Source organism: Tinamus guttatus, unplaced genomic scaffold, assembly GCF_059628265.1.
Source record: "Tinamus guttatus ecotype Peru unplaced genomic scaffold, ASM5962826v1 Tinamus_guttatus_pri_ptg000070l, whole genome shotgun sequence".
Taxonomy (NCBI): domain Eukaryota; kingdom Metazoa; phylum Chordata; class Aves; order Tinamiformes; family Tinamidae; genus Tinamus; species Tinamus guttatus.
In genome coordinates this window covers 2,305,669-2,315,500 of record NW_028288604.1, presented here as the reverse complement: position 1 = coordinate 2,315,500, position 9,832 = coordinate 2,305,669, and the positions used below count along the sequence as shown (strand labels likewise).

General features: G+C 42.4%; 1 long non-coding RNA gene across 1 annotated transcript; it reads right to left on the bottom strand.

Moving 5' to 3' along the window:
- Window positions 1-6,632: 6,632 nt before the first annotated feature.
- On the bottom strand, window positions 6,633-7,781 carry LOC148595735 (uncharacterized). The gene is made up of 2 exons (XR_015913094.1): window positions 7,705-7,781; window positions 6,633-6,898 (listed from the first exon to the last, which is right to left on the bottom strand). It is a non-coding gene; the product is annotated as an uncharacterized LOC148595735 (long non-coding RNA).
- Between the last annotated feature and the right edge of the window lie 2,051 nt (window positions 7,782-9,832).

Here is a 9,832-nt window from a genome sequence, read left to right as displayed (position 1 = left end):
TGACCTTCACAGGCTGCACACAATGCATGTTCTGTGCGCTGCCAGTTGCCTTTGTTTTCCCATGTTTTGCAGAATGTTCTCCTCTCATCAACCTGCTGAGGGCTGCCAGGGCCTAGTATTGCCCTCGACAGCATTAAATTTGCCAGGCAAATGCTTCCCTCAGAACAGAGAACATGCTGTTTTACAATTAAAATGAGCTGCTAAGTGGGGAAAGGGGAGGATGTTGGCTCTAAGGAAAAAAAACTAACTTGTCCAGTAATCCCGTCCCTTCTTCAAGACTTTTTGGTTTCAATGAAAAGATCCTGGCTACCAAGATTGTTACAATAGACCTTTTAGTACTTCCAGAAAAATCCCATCAAATTGCTTTGTTTTCATTTCTAACAATAGACTGAGACCTGAACACTCCTGTAAATTAAAAACAAATGTAGGTTAAATACCCAGCAGGGATTCTCCTGCCTACCCCAAAAGCTAATTAGCACTTACTCTACTCCTAGAAGCACCAATAGGCTCCTCCTTGTTAGGAAAAAAATTACTAGGGCCACAAACAATATTATGCAGTGATTACTATGGAGTAGAACTCCATCGTTTTATTAAAAATGAAACAATAGTGTTACCAAAGTGGAATGCTAAGATAAGCAGTTGTATAAGTATGGGGTTTTGCAAGGTCTGATATCACTCTACTTATGTTAGTGGACCTTAGCTTATGCCTAGAAAAGAAACTTGCAAGAAATTCTGTGGCTTTTACACACAAATTTTGTTACCCATCTACATTGCTGTTGTTTCTGCCTTCTGCCAACACCTGTGGGGCCACATTTTAACAATAGTGTACAAGCGTTCAGGGAAAGAAAACTTAGGCTGCAGCTTTGCTGTTCAGGCGCATTCGATTTCACACAGTCTCATGTTCAAACCAAGAGCTCTCACATCAGCATCCAGCTGCGGCAACCTGTAGGGTTTGCTAATAGAAATAGTAAAATTGCCTGTAATGAATTTCTAAGTTTGAGGTTGGGGAGGCAGTCACTGCAGATGTTCCGTGTTGCTCTCGGGTAACGCAGACGCTGGAGGAAGCAAGTTGCTCTGCAGCCACTATTGCAGGCAGACACCGTCCTTGGGCAAAGCATTGCCTGGGAACTGGTTGCGCTGCACAGCTCACGAGCATGTTTTGTTTTCAAATGATTGGCAAATTACAGTTCAGGAGGCAATTTTACTCAAGGGATGAAGGGGCAGAACTGAAAGCAAGAAAATCATTTTCCTCTTTTGTTTTTATAATCATATGGGTCTTGTGAATATGCATTGAATATGCATTTGGGTCATCATTTGGGGCATATTTCCTGGGGTATTCTCCAGGCATGTTCTTGCCCAACACAGCAGCGTAGGCGAATCCACTGCAGCCTTATCTGCTCTCTCCTCCTGTCTTATCTCTGGAGAATCTGTTTTGCAGGAGACTTCACTCCTTCCCTCCATTGCCTGGATCGGACAAAGTCATTTTTGCCAAAACACTGGCAGGAATCAGTGGTGGGGTGCTGACAGAGTGGGTTTTTCCAGTGGTGCATTGCTTGCAGGAACCTGTCTGCAGCGGCTAGGCTGTTATGCACATTCCTCATTTCTTGCATAGGTTGATGCTAGTTAAGCACAACTATTATTACGGTGAGAGGCACCCAGGGAAGCCCATTTTCTTTTCACGGGTTACCTCAGTTTAGACATACCCAACTGCCCTGCAATATCCGTGTAGAAATCACAATTTAATGAGGTCAGTCAGTGAATTGCAATCTGCTCTTCATAAAACCAATGAAAAGTGCAGCTGCTGCGATTGTGCTATACATGCAGCATGGGGCAGGCCTATCATGAAAAGACATTACCCATCTTTAATCTGCAAGGGACCATTATTTTCATTATTGCTCTATCACCTGCTAGTGTTGCTATAGTTAGTATCTATTAGTGATGATGTCTCTGTTATTAACTCCTGTTTCTAGCTGTTTATAGCTTGGAAATCACTGTAGTCTTTGCGAGGGTTTTAAGTTTGCATATAAGAATCACATCCTGGAAACATTTTTATTTCTTAAATTTTATATTTCATCAGTACCATCATTGTACTTCAGTAAATAATTTCAGAAGGTGTCTTACTTTAAGCATGGAGATTTTAAACTATTAGGGTATTTGTTCCATCCTTTTTTTTCCACTATTTTTGGCAACAAGGTTTCAAGATACCTGGATGAGATGTGAAAGGAAGGAAAAGGGAGAGAGTTGTCTGCTAACACTATTTTTCAACTCCTCCCAATCCTGAGATTGGAGCCTGGTTCCCTAGTGCCCGCCTGGAGATGGTGGGGAAGAAAAGGTTGCTCCAGGAGGCAATTCAGAGGATCTTAACAGACTTCAGATCTGAAATGTCTTTTGGAGCACTTGATCTCCAGTGCTGAAGGAGCCAAGGGACACCAGCTGTCTAATTTATCTACCTTTAAATGTTATTAGTCTCCCTCTTGCTACTGTAAAGCCTAGGTGAGAAGCAAAGGGGAAAATGATCTCGCTTTCCTAGGTGGAGGGAAAGAGCAGCTTAGTCCCACTGGTCTGGATGATATTTTTTTCTGCAGGCTATAGCTTCACAGCACCTCCTGTCAGATCACACCAGGCAGATACCTGAATCTGGAGGAAACAGGCCCAAAGAACAGCATCTTCCACATGAAAAAGGGGCTATTTTCCCCACGCAAGTGACATCCTCAGGTTTGCTGGCATGGGACAGCCCCATAGGAGAGCAGCTCAGCTCTCCACTGTGTGGGCTGTTGCAGAGAGCTGGCAGGAGGGCTGAACTGCGGGACTGGACACTTGCAGGGCTGTCCTGGACCATGTAGGGCAGATTAATTTCCCCAAATCTCTGGGGTATTAAGTGATGAGGAGCAGAACCAGAGTGTCCCATTCCCTGATGTCTGCCCACTTAAATTAATGTGTTGGCAGAGTTTGGGCTCAGCTATGGTAGTGTTCTTCACAGGTTAGTTCTGGAAAAAGAGAGAGAGAGAGAGAAAGGAAAAGCCACTCTAACAGGGAAAGTTGATAGCGAAGTTCATAATTAGGAGAATGGATGTCAAATTTTTCAAGGCTGTTTTACCTTGACTGTATGTCACCAACCTTGAACACCTTAAAAAAGAGCAAGTGTGGGTGTTCGGCAGAGACAGATGCCCCCAATTACTAGTTATCCATGCTTAAAAGAAAATCGTATAGATTTTGCTGCCTTACAGATTTCACTGGTAGGGTTACTTGTCAAAGGAAGTACATATGCATAGTACTAATGTTAGCAATGAGTGGGATTTACAAATGACATTTATCTCCAATGTTCAGAGAATAATAGCTGGGGGAGTGAAGGACTAAGGAGCACTTCTTGGGCTATTTCATTACCCTGATGCTGCCAAAAGCCGCAGCACCCAATCTGTGGCTCATGGATTCTGCACTGTGAGGAATTAGTGAGGAGTTACATATATAGCTATATATAAATGTGTGTGTGTGTGTGTGTACTCAGTCATAAATTGAAAGCATTTCTCCTGGTTGCCCCTGAGTCATTGCAGCAATCCCTTATAGTGTGGCTAAAAATACGAGCGTGGTGTCAGGGAGCAGCGAGGGCCGGTGGCTCCCGAGGGGAGGTTGGAACAGGCCTGGGGCAGACCCAGCGCTGGGCATGGGGCTCAGCGTGGCAGGGAGAGCCGGGGCTGCTATCGAGGCCCATCAGCAGCCCTGGGCAAGGCAGCGACGAACCAGGGAGCATCCAAGGAAGGACATGAACAAGAGGAGACGGGGCAAGCAGGGCTGTGAGCTGAAGCACTAGCAGACTGCAGCGTGCTACGTGGGCATGCTGTGGCCCCCGGGAAAGCAGCCTCGGGGGTTCATCCTTCATTAGGCAGCAGAAATTACAGCCACTGGTTATAAAGCCATGGAAAAGCAACCTCCCTCAGCTCTGCTCCTGAAACCTATTTAATTTGGGTTTGGCTGCTTTTTCATGTGAAGTGCTTGAAATCAGCCTCATCACTGCGGCAGAGAACATTATCTCAGAGTGTTTTCCAGCTAGCCCCAAGAATAACTCTGATGTCAGCAGGGAGCCCTCTCTCTGGCAGCCGTCACTGCTCTGCCAGCTGCCCAGAGAAAAGGTCAGTGAGATCCTCGAACTCATCAGACAGACCCAACCCATGCCGTGCCCCGTTCGCACCCAGCCACCCCAAGCAAAACTCCCCCAGCAGAAACCAGCCCCCTGGTTCCAAGATCTCATGCAGGTTTGAACTTGCTCTAAATGATCTCAGCCCTTGAGGAACTATATTCCTGCTGGGGGAGTGCCCGTGCCTGGTGGTCCAGCCACTCTTCTCCACCACGTCTGTCCTCCAGCTGAAATACAGCTAAAATTCCTTCCCTTTAAATCACTACTCTATCAAGAATATAAGAAAGTGTGGGGTTACCAAGCAGAGCCCACCCAAGAACCCAGCCCTGAGTTAGCAATATGAGCAAACCTCATTCATATCACTAACCACAATGACCATTCTGCCTCAGTAAAGATGGAGTTAGGACTTCAGAGTCTGGCCCAGATCCTAGAGCATATAAATAGATTTCTATGAATCAAAGCTCCATTATGTAAGACATAAAAATAAGAGAACAAATGAGGGGAAAAATAAGCTGAAGTTCAGAGTCTGCAATGAAGCATCAGCTGAAGATTTTTGGGCACTGAGTCAAGACACAAATCTCTTTTTTTCTTTCACTTATTTTGCCTGCTTTGCTTTAAAAGTGACTCATTCACTCACTCCCCCTTTCACCACCACTTCCCATGTTGTTTCAGGCATGTACATTTTAGTGTTTATAGGACCATCCAAACTGCCTGTTTATCCACTGTTTGTCTACATTTGCACTTCCAAATTGGCAGGGGAAAAGGGATGTGCACATATTTGAAAACAAAAATAAAGAGCCTCAAACCTGTAAACAAGGTTAAAAATTATTCGGGTGCGATGCATGCGGCAGTTTACAATGAATTGAAATGTGACTCAAGGCGGCATGTGACAGCTTTCTATATTTAGCAGTGGCTTTTGCTTTTACACTCTTTGAGATACACTGTCAAAAAAAGCATCCGTGTCTGTGCATTTCAGCAGAAGAGTGAGCCCCTGGAGGTGTAGGAGATCTCTGGCAGTGGTTGTGTATACGGCCCCGTTGCCGCTCGAGCAGTTGTTTGTGTACGTTACAGGCTCGCCTCGCTCCCCACCTCTGGCACATTCCCACACGCTCTTTGCTCTGACCACAGAATGTTTTCAGCTGAGGTGGCACACTCATTTCACCATTGGATCTCCTTGTCACACTCTTTCCACAAGCCATTAAAAGAGGAAGGTTTGAGAGCAAATCACTGCGCCCCTGGTAAACATATTGTGCCTATCATCCCCTTGAGAGGTGAGGTGTATACGACATTTTCTTTCTTTTTTTTTTTTCTTTTAATTTAGGTTAGTTTGCAGAGTCAAATGGGCAATGAGTGTGCATTTTGTGCAAGGTTATTAAGCAAAGTCATGCTGAACATAAATTAGTCTTAAGTCTTTTACTGCAGCTTTTCTCCAGGATTGGGTAGATAAAAGGTTATTTTCACACGTGCCCTTGTATTACATGCATCCTTTTAGTATTATAAATAGTTACAGAAAATGATACTTTCTTTCACAAGTCCCCTTTCCAGTCTGTTTAAAGCCTTGCCTGACTGCATTTAAAGAGGGCTTAGAGACATTTAGATAACATAGTGATGCATGCATATAAGAACTTGAACAGCACTAATAGTCTGGCTGGAATAAGCATTAAAGCATTCGCAGTATTCCAGATTTCCATAAATAACATAAATTAACCTCACAGCTATTTATATGCAACAGCAACTACAATGGCCTTTTCTTTCACTCCTTTCCCCCACCCCGCCATTTGCAAAATCAATATTCAGCCGACACTCCGGGGACAGCATCCATTTTTGCAACAGGCTGCACAAGCACAATGGGTATCACATAGGTTTACTGAGAAACAGCCACCAAAATGTCTCACTCCAGCCCATCGCTGCTCCATACAGGCCTCTGCACAGGGAGATTTGTAAAACAAAGGTAAGGTTTGTTTTAGAGGAAGCTCTACCTACTGTTAGCCCTGAACAGGAGGTCCACCTGGCATTGAACCCATGTCAGCCTTGAAACTGTACAAGAGCTGTAGTAGAAAGATGCTGTCTACATAGGCCAGGAAGGGGATAAAATCCTCATCCTCCAGTTCTTGCAGAGATTCTTGGTCCACAGCCCAGTTCTAGACCTATACTTCGTGTTTCCAGGGTTTGGACATAGTATTTTGTGTGCTGCCATAGCAACTGATGCTCACATATCTGCTAGCAGATGGCAGTTCCAGGAAAGAGGCCTGAAAATGTCTGTGCAATAATCTCTGCATCCCTTGGACATTTCAGAAACACTATACCTCCCAGGCTTCTCCTTCTGCAGTCTTGTGTATCACTGGTTGTCAGCATGTAGCTTCAGGAGGTAAAGAAAGGACAGATAGGAAACTGCAGACCAGGAAGACAGTTGTACCGGACAAGCTTTTTAAAAGCATAGGGCTAGTAGATACATGGAAAAATATGATATAATGAAGAATAGTCATAATAGCTGTTGTGCAGGGTTGCCTTGTCTCATGAATTTACTAGATTTTTTTTCTAAAGGAGGTAATGAGACTGTACATGTGGTTCATTTGATTCATATAGTAAACATGTATTTCATTCAACATTTTTACAACATCCCCTACCAAGAGCTCTTAAGGATGTTAAGCCAGGAGGAAAGTTCCCTCATGGATTAAAGTTAAAGGAAAATAAGGGCAGGAATAATCTTCAAGTCCTGTGGAGAAGTGTTCTGCATCTGTGTTGTTATGTCTATTCATCAATCATCTGTGATCTGCATAAGGCAATGGACAGTAAGATGATGAAGTTTGTTGATCATACTAAGTCATTAAAGTTGTAAAAATGACTGATGTAATCACAGACCAATTTCATGATTCAAAGCAAAGGGGCAATAAGACATCAGATGAAAATCAGTACTGTGCACACGTCTATCTATGTGCACAGGAAAAAGCAACCCTAACTTCAGAGGCCCAGTGCTGGGTTTTGAGTTATTTCCACCCAGAAGAGTAATCCTGAGGTTAAAATAGCCTGTTCTATGAAGACCTCAGCTTAGAGGCTGGCCGCACTACAAGAACAAACAGCATCTTGGGAATTATTAGAGAAATTAGAGAAATATATATATGGGGACAACAATATATATATATATGTATGTGTGTGTATATATATACATATATATATAAACATATACAACTACAAGAGTGATTAAAAGTACTGCTGGGAAAAAAAAAAAAAAAAACATGAAGCAAATTAACAGCCTAGAATTTTTTTGCCTAGAAAGACATGACTGAGGAGGAGGATGACAGTGATCTAGGGAATCTTGAAAGTCATTAAGAAGTTGAACGGGGAATAATTATTCACTATTTGCTAAGCTATGGGAAATAAACAGCCTCCAAAGAAATTACTGGGGGTAGGTTCAAAACAAAGGTAAGACTTTTTCACAAAACAAAAGATATATTGAGGAATTCAGTGCCACAGGATGCTATACATCCCACAGGTTTGCATGGGTTTTAAAAAGCAGTTAGCCAAGGTTAGAGGAAAAGCTCATTAAGAGCTATTATGCACAAAGTATTCACCTCTGGCTTGGGAAGTTTCTAGGTTAGAGATTGCTGGAAGCAATGGGAATACACCCGAATCACTGTCATCAAGTTCTCATTTTCCTATCTTCTACCAGTCACTGTCAGAGACAGGGTGCTGAGCTAGCTGGGCCTTGGGCCTGAGCAAAGTCTTCCTCTTACTGCATCACCTGAGCAATAGGAACTGCTCTCACACTGTGCTAGATATGAAGCAATACGGTGATTTTCAATGAAAGCTAATCTACATCAGCTGCTTCAAATTTACCATAAATTTATAATAGCCCACCCACAGTTATTGTACTACCCCATCCCTCCTTGGCATTACATGCTCTTTTACTCTACAGATAAAAAAAAAAAAAAAGAGAGAGAGACAAGTCTTATGAATACGTTAAAAGAAGAACATTTGTTTTGCAACTTTTGGAAAAAGGCTTATTTTTTTCTTTTTTTTCCTTTCCAGTATTTGTCTTTTTCCTTATTTTTCCTGAAATGTCAACAGTAGTACTTCTTTTGTAGAGAAAAAGAAGCTGTGCTGATTTAACAACCTCCCCGGTCCATCAGCTGTTCTCTTGTAAGAAACAGCTGCCATTTCATTGGAGTTTTTCCACTGGAATAAGTGGAGTAAGACTAGAAGGGTCAAACTCTGAAAACTTTATTCACCCTGCATAGTACCACACTCAGATACTAGACATGCTGCAAACACTGCAGCTGCTTACCAGATTAAAAATTACAAGGCTAATGAGAATCTGCCCCTAATGTTCCAAGTCTCTCTTTAAGAGTCAAATTTGGTTCATCATACTCCAGCTGCTACCCCATTAAAGCCTTAAAGAGAACTCATAAATATAAAAACACCCAAGAGCACGGCAGAAGATCCTGCCCTGAATAATTGTACTGAAATGTTCTAAAAGGAACTTAATTTCCTTCTTGGTAGCTTCAGTAATACTTTGAAGAGAGAAGAATGAAGGTGAGTACATGCATTACATTCTGCAGAGGTAAGAAGAGAATCCTTTTTGCAGGGAATCAGGGGAGTATAACTAAAAAGGCTTATATCTGTGAAAATATGACCTCTGATTTTGCCAAGGTCAGTAAAACCTACTGTGATTCACTTTGTAAGTGTCGGTCACACAAGTTAAAGCTGCCTCAAGGCAACTTTAATTTCTGCAGTCAAATGCAACAAGACACGATGTTTCTGAATTGTTAGCAAAAAGCTCCTCTGTGTGGAAGAGCAAGATTATCTGGCCCTACATTTGTTTATGGTTATTTATGGATCCAAAACAACTCAGTGTCTCCTCTGTGAATTCATATAGAATGACAGATCAAAAGCCATTGAGTTCTGTTAATCTAACATGAAACAGGCTTCTTAATTTGAATTTCCCGGCGCACAGTATTTGCCGGTAGGTGCTGTTCTGCTGTTAGCTTCAGTGGTAATACCCACCAAATGATCGTCACATCCCACAGGCCTATGGTGCCATTTTTTGAAATAGTCTGTTATAACTTTGGGTACCAGAACACGGCTTGCTGTGTATTTCTTGGGTAAAATCTGAGAAGAAGAGGGGATGGGTCTTGCACTCTGCCCTGAATGTCTTTATAAGGCTGCTCAGAGGCTGCTCTCCGTAATGGCCATTTTTGGAGATGGAGATGGGCACATGGGGTCACAACATTACCCATCCCATTAAACATTCCTGATCCTTAATGTGAGAAAAATAAGCTCCCAGCATCCACTGCACTCATTTTCACATGGGATTTCTTTATTGTGCTAGAAATAGGAGGACTTCCATAGAAGGTTAAAGCATTTTGTGTCCTTCCTGGCACTGGGCAATTCTAGATGTTTCTGAAAAAAAAAGGTGCCAGCATCTTATTAAGCAGCTGAGGAGTAGTGTGTTCTCCAAAATGGTTTCCTATTTACCTTCACCAGGAAAAGAAACTTATCACCTGTATTACAGGTGATAAGTAATACATCACTTATCACCTGTGATGTATTTATCTTCCTAAGATTTTCTGGTTATCCTACATAGAAAAACAATAAATATTTTCTTGATGTAAATGTCTAAACACCTAGCAGTTCCTTGTCTTTTTCATATCTTGTGGCAATGAACTTGACGGATTGCTGAAAAAATATTTACTATTCATT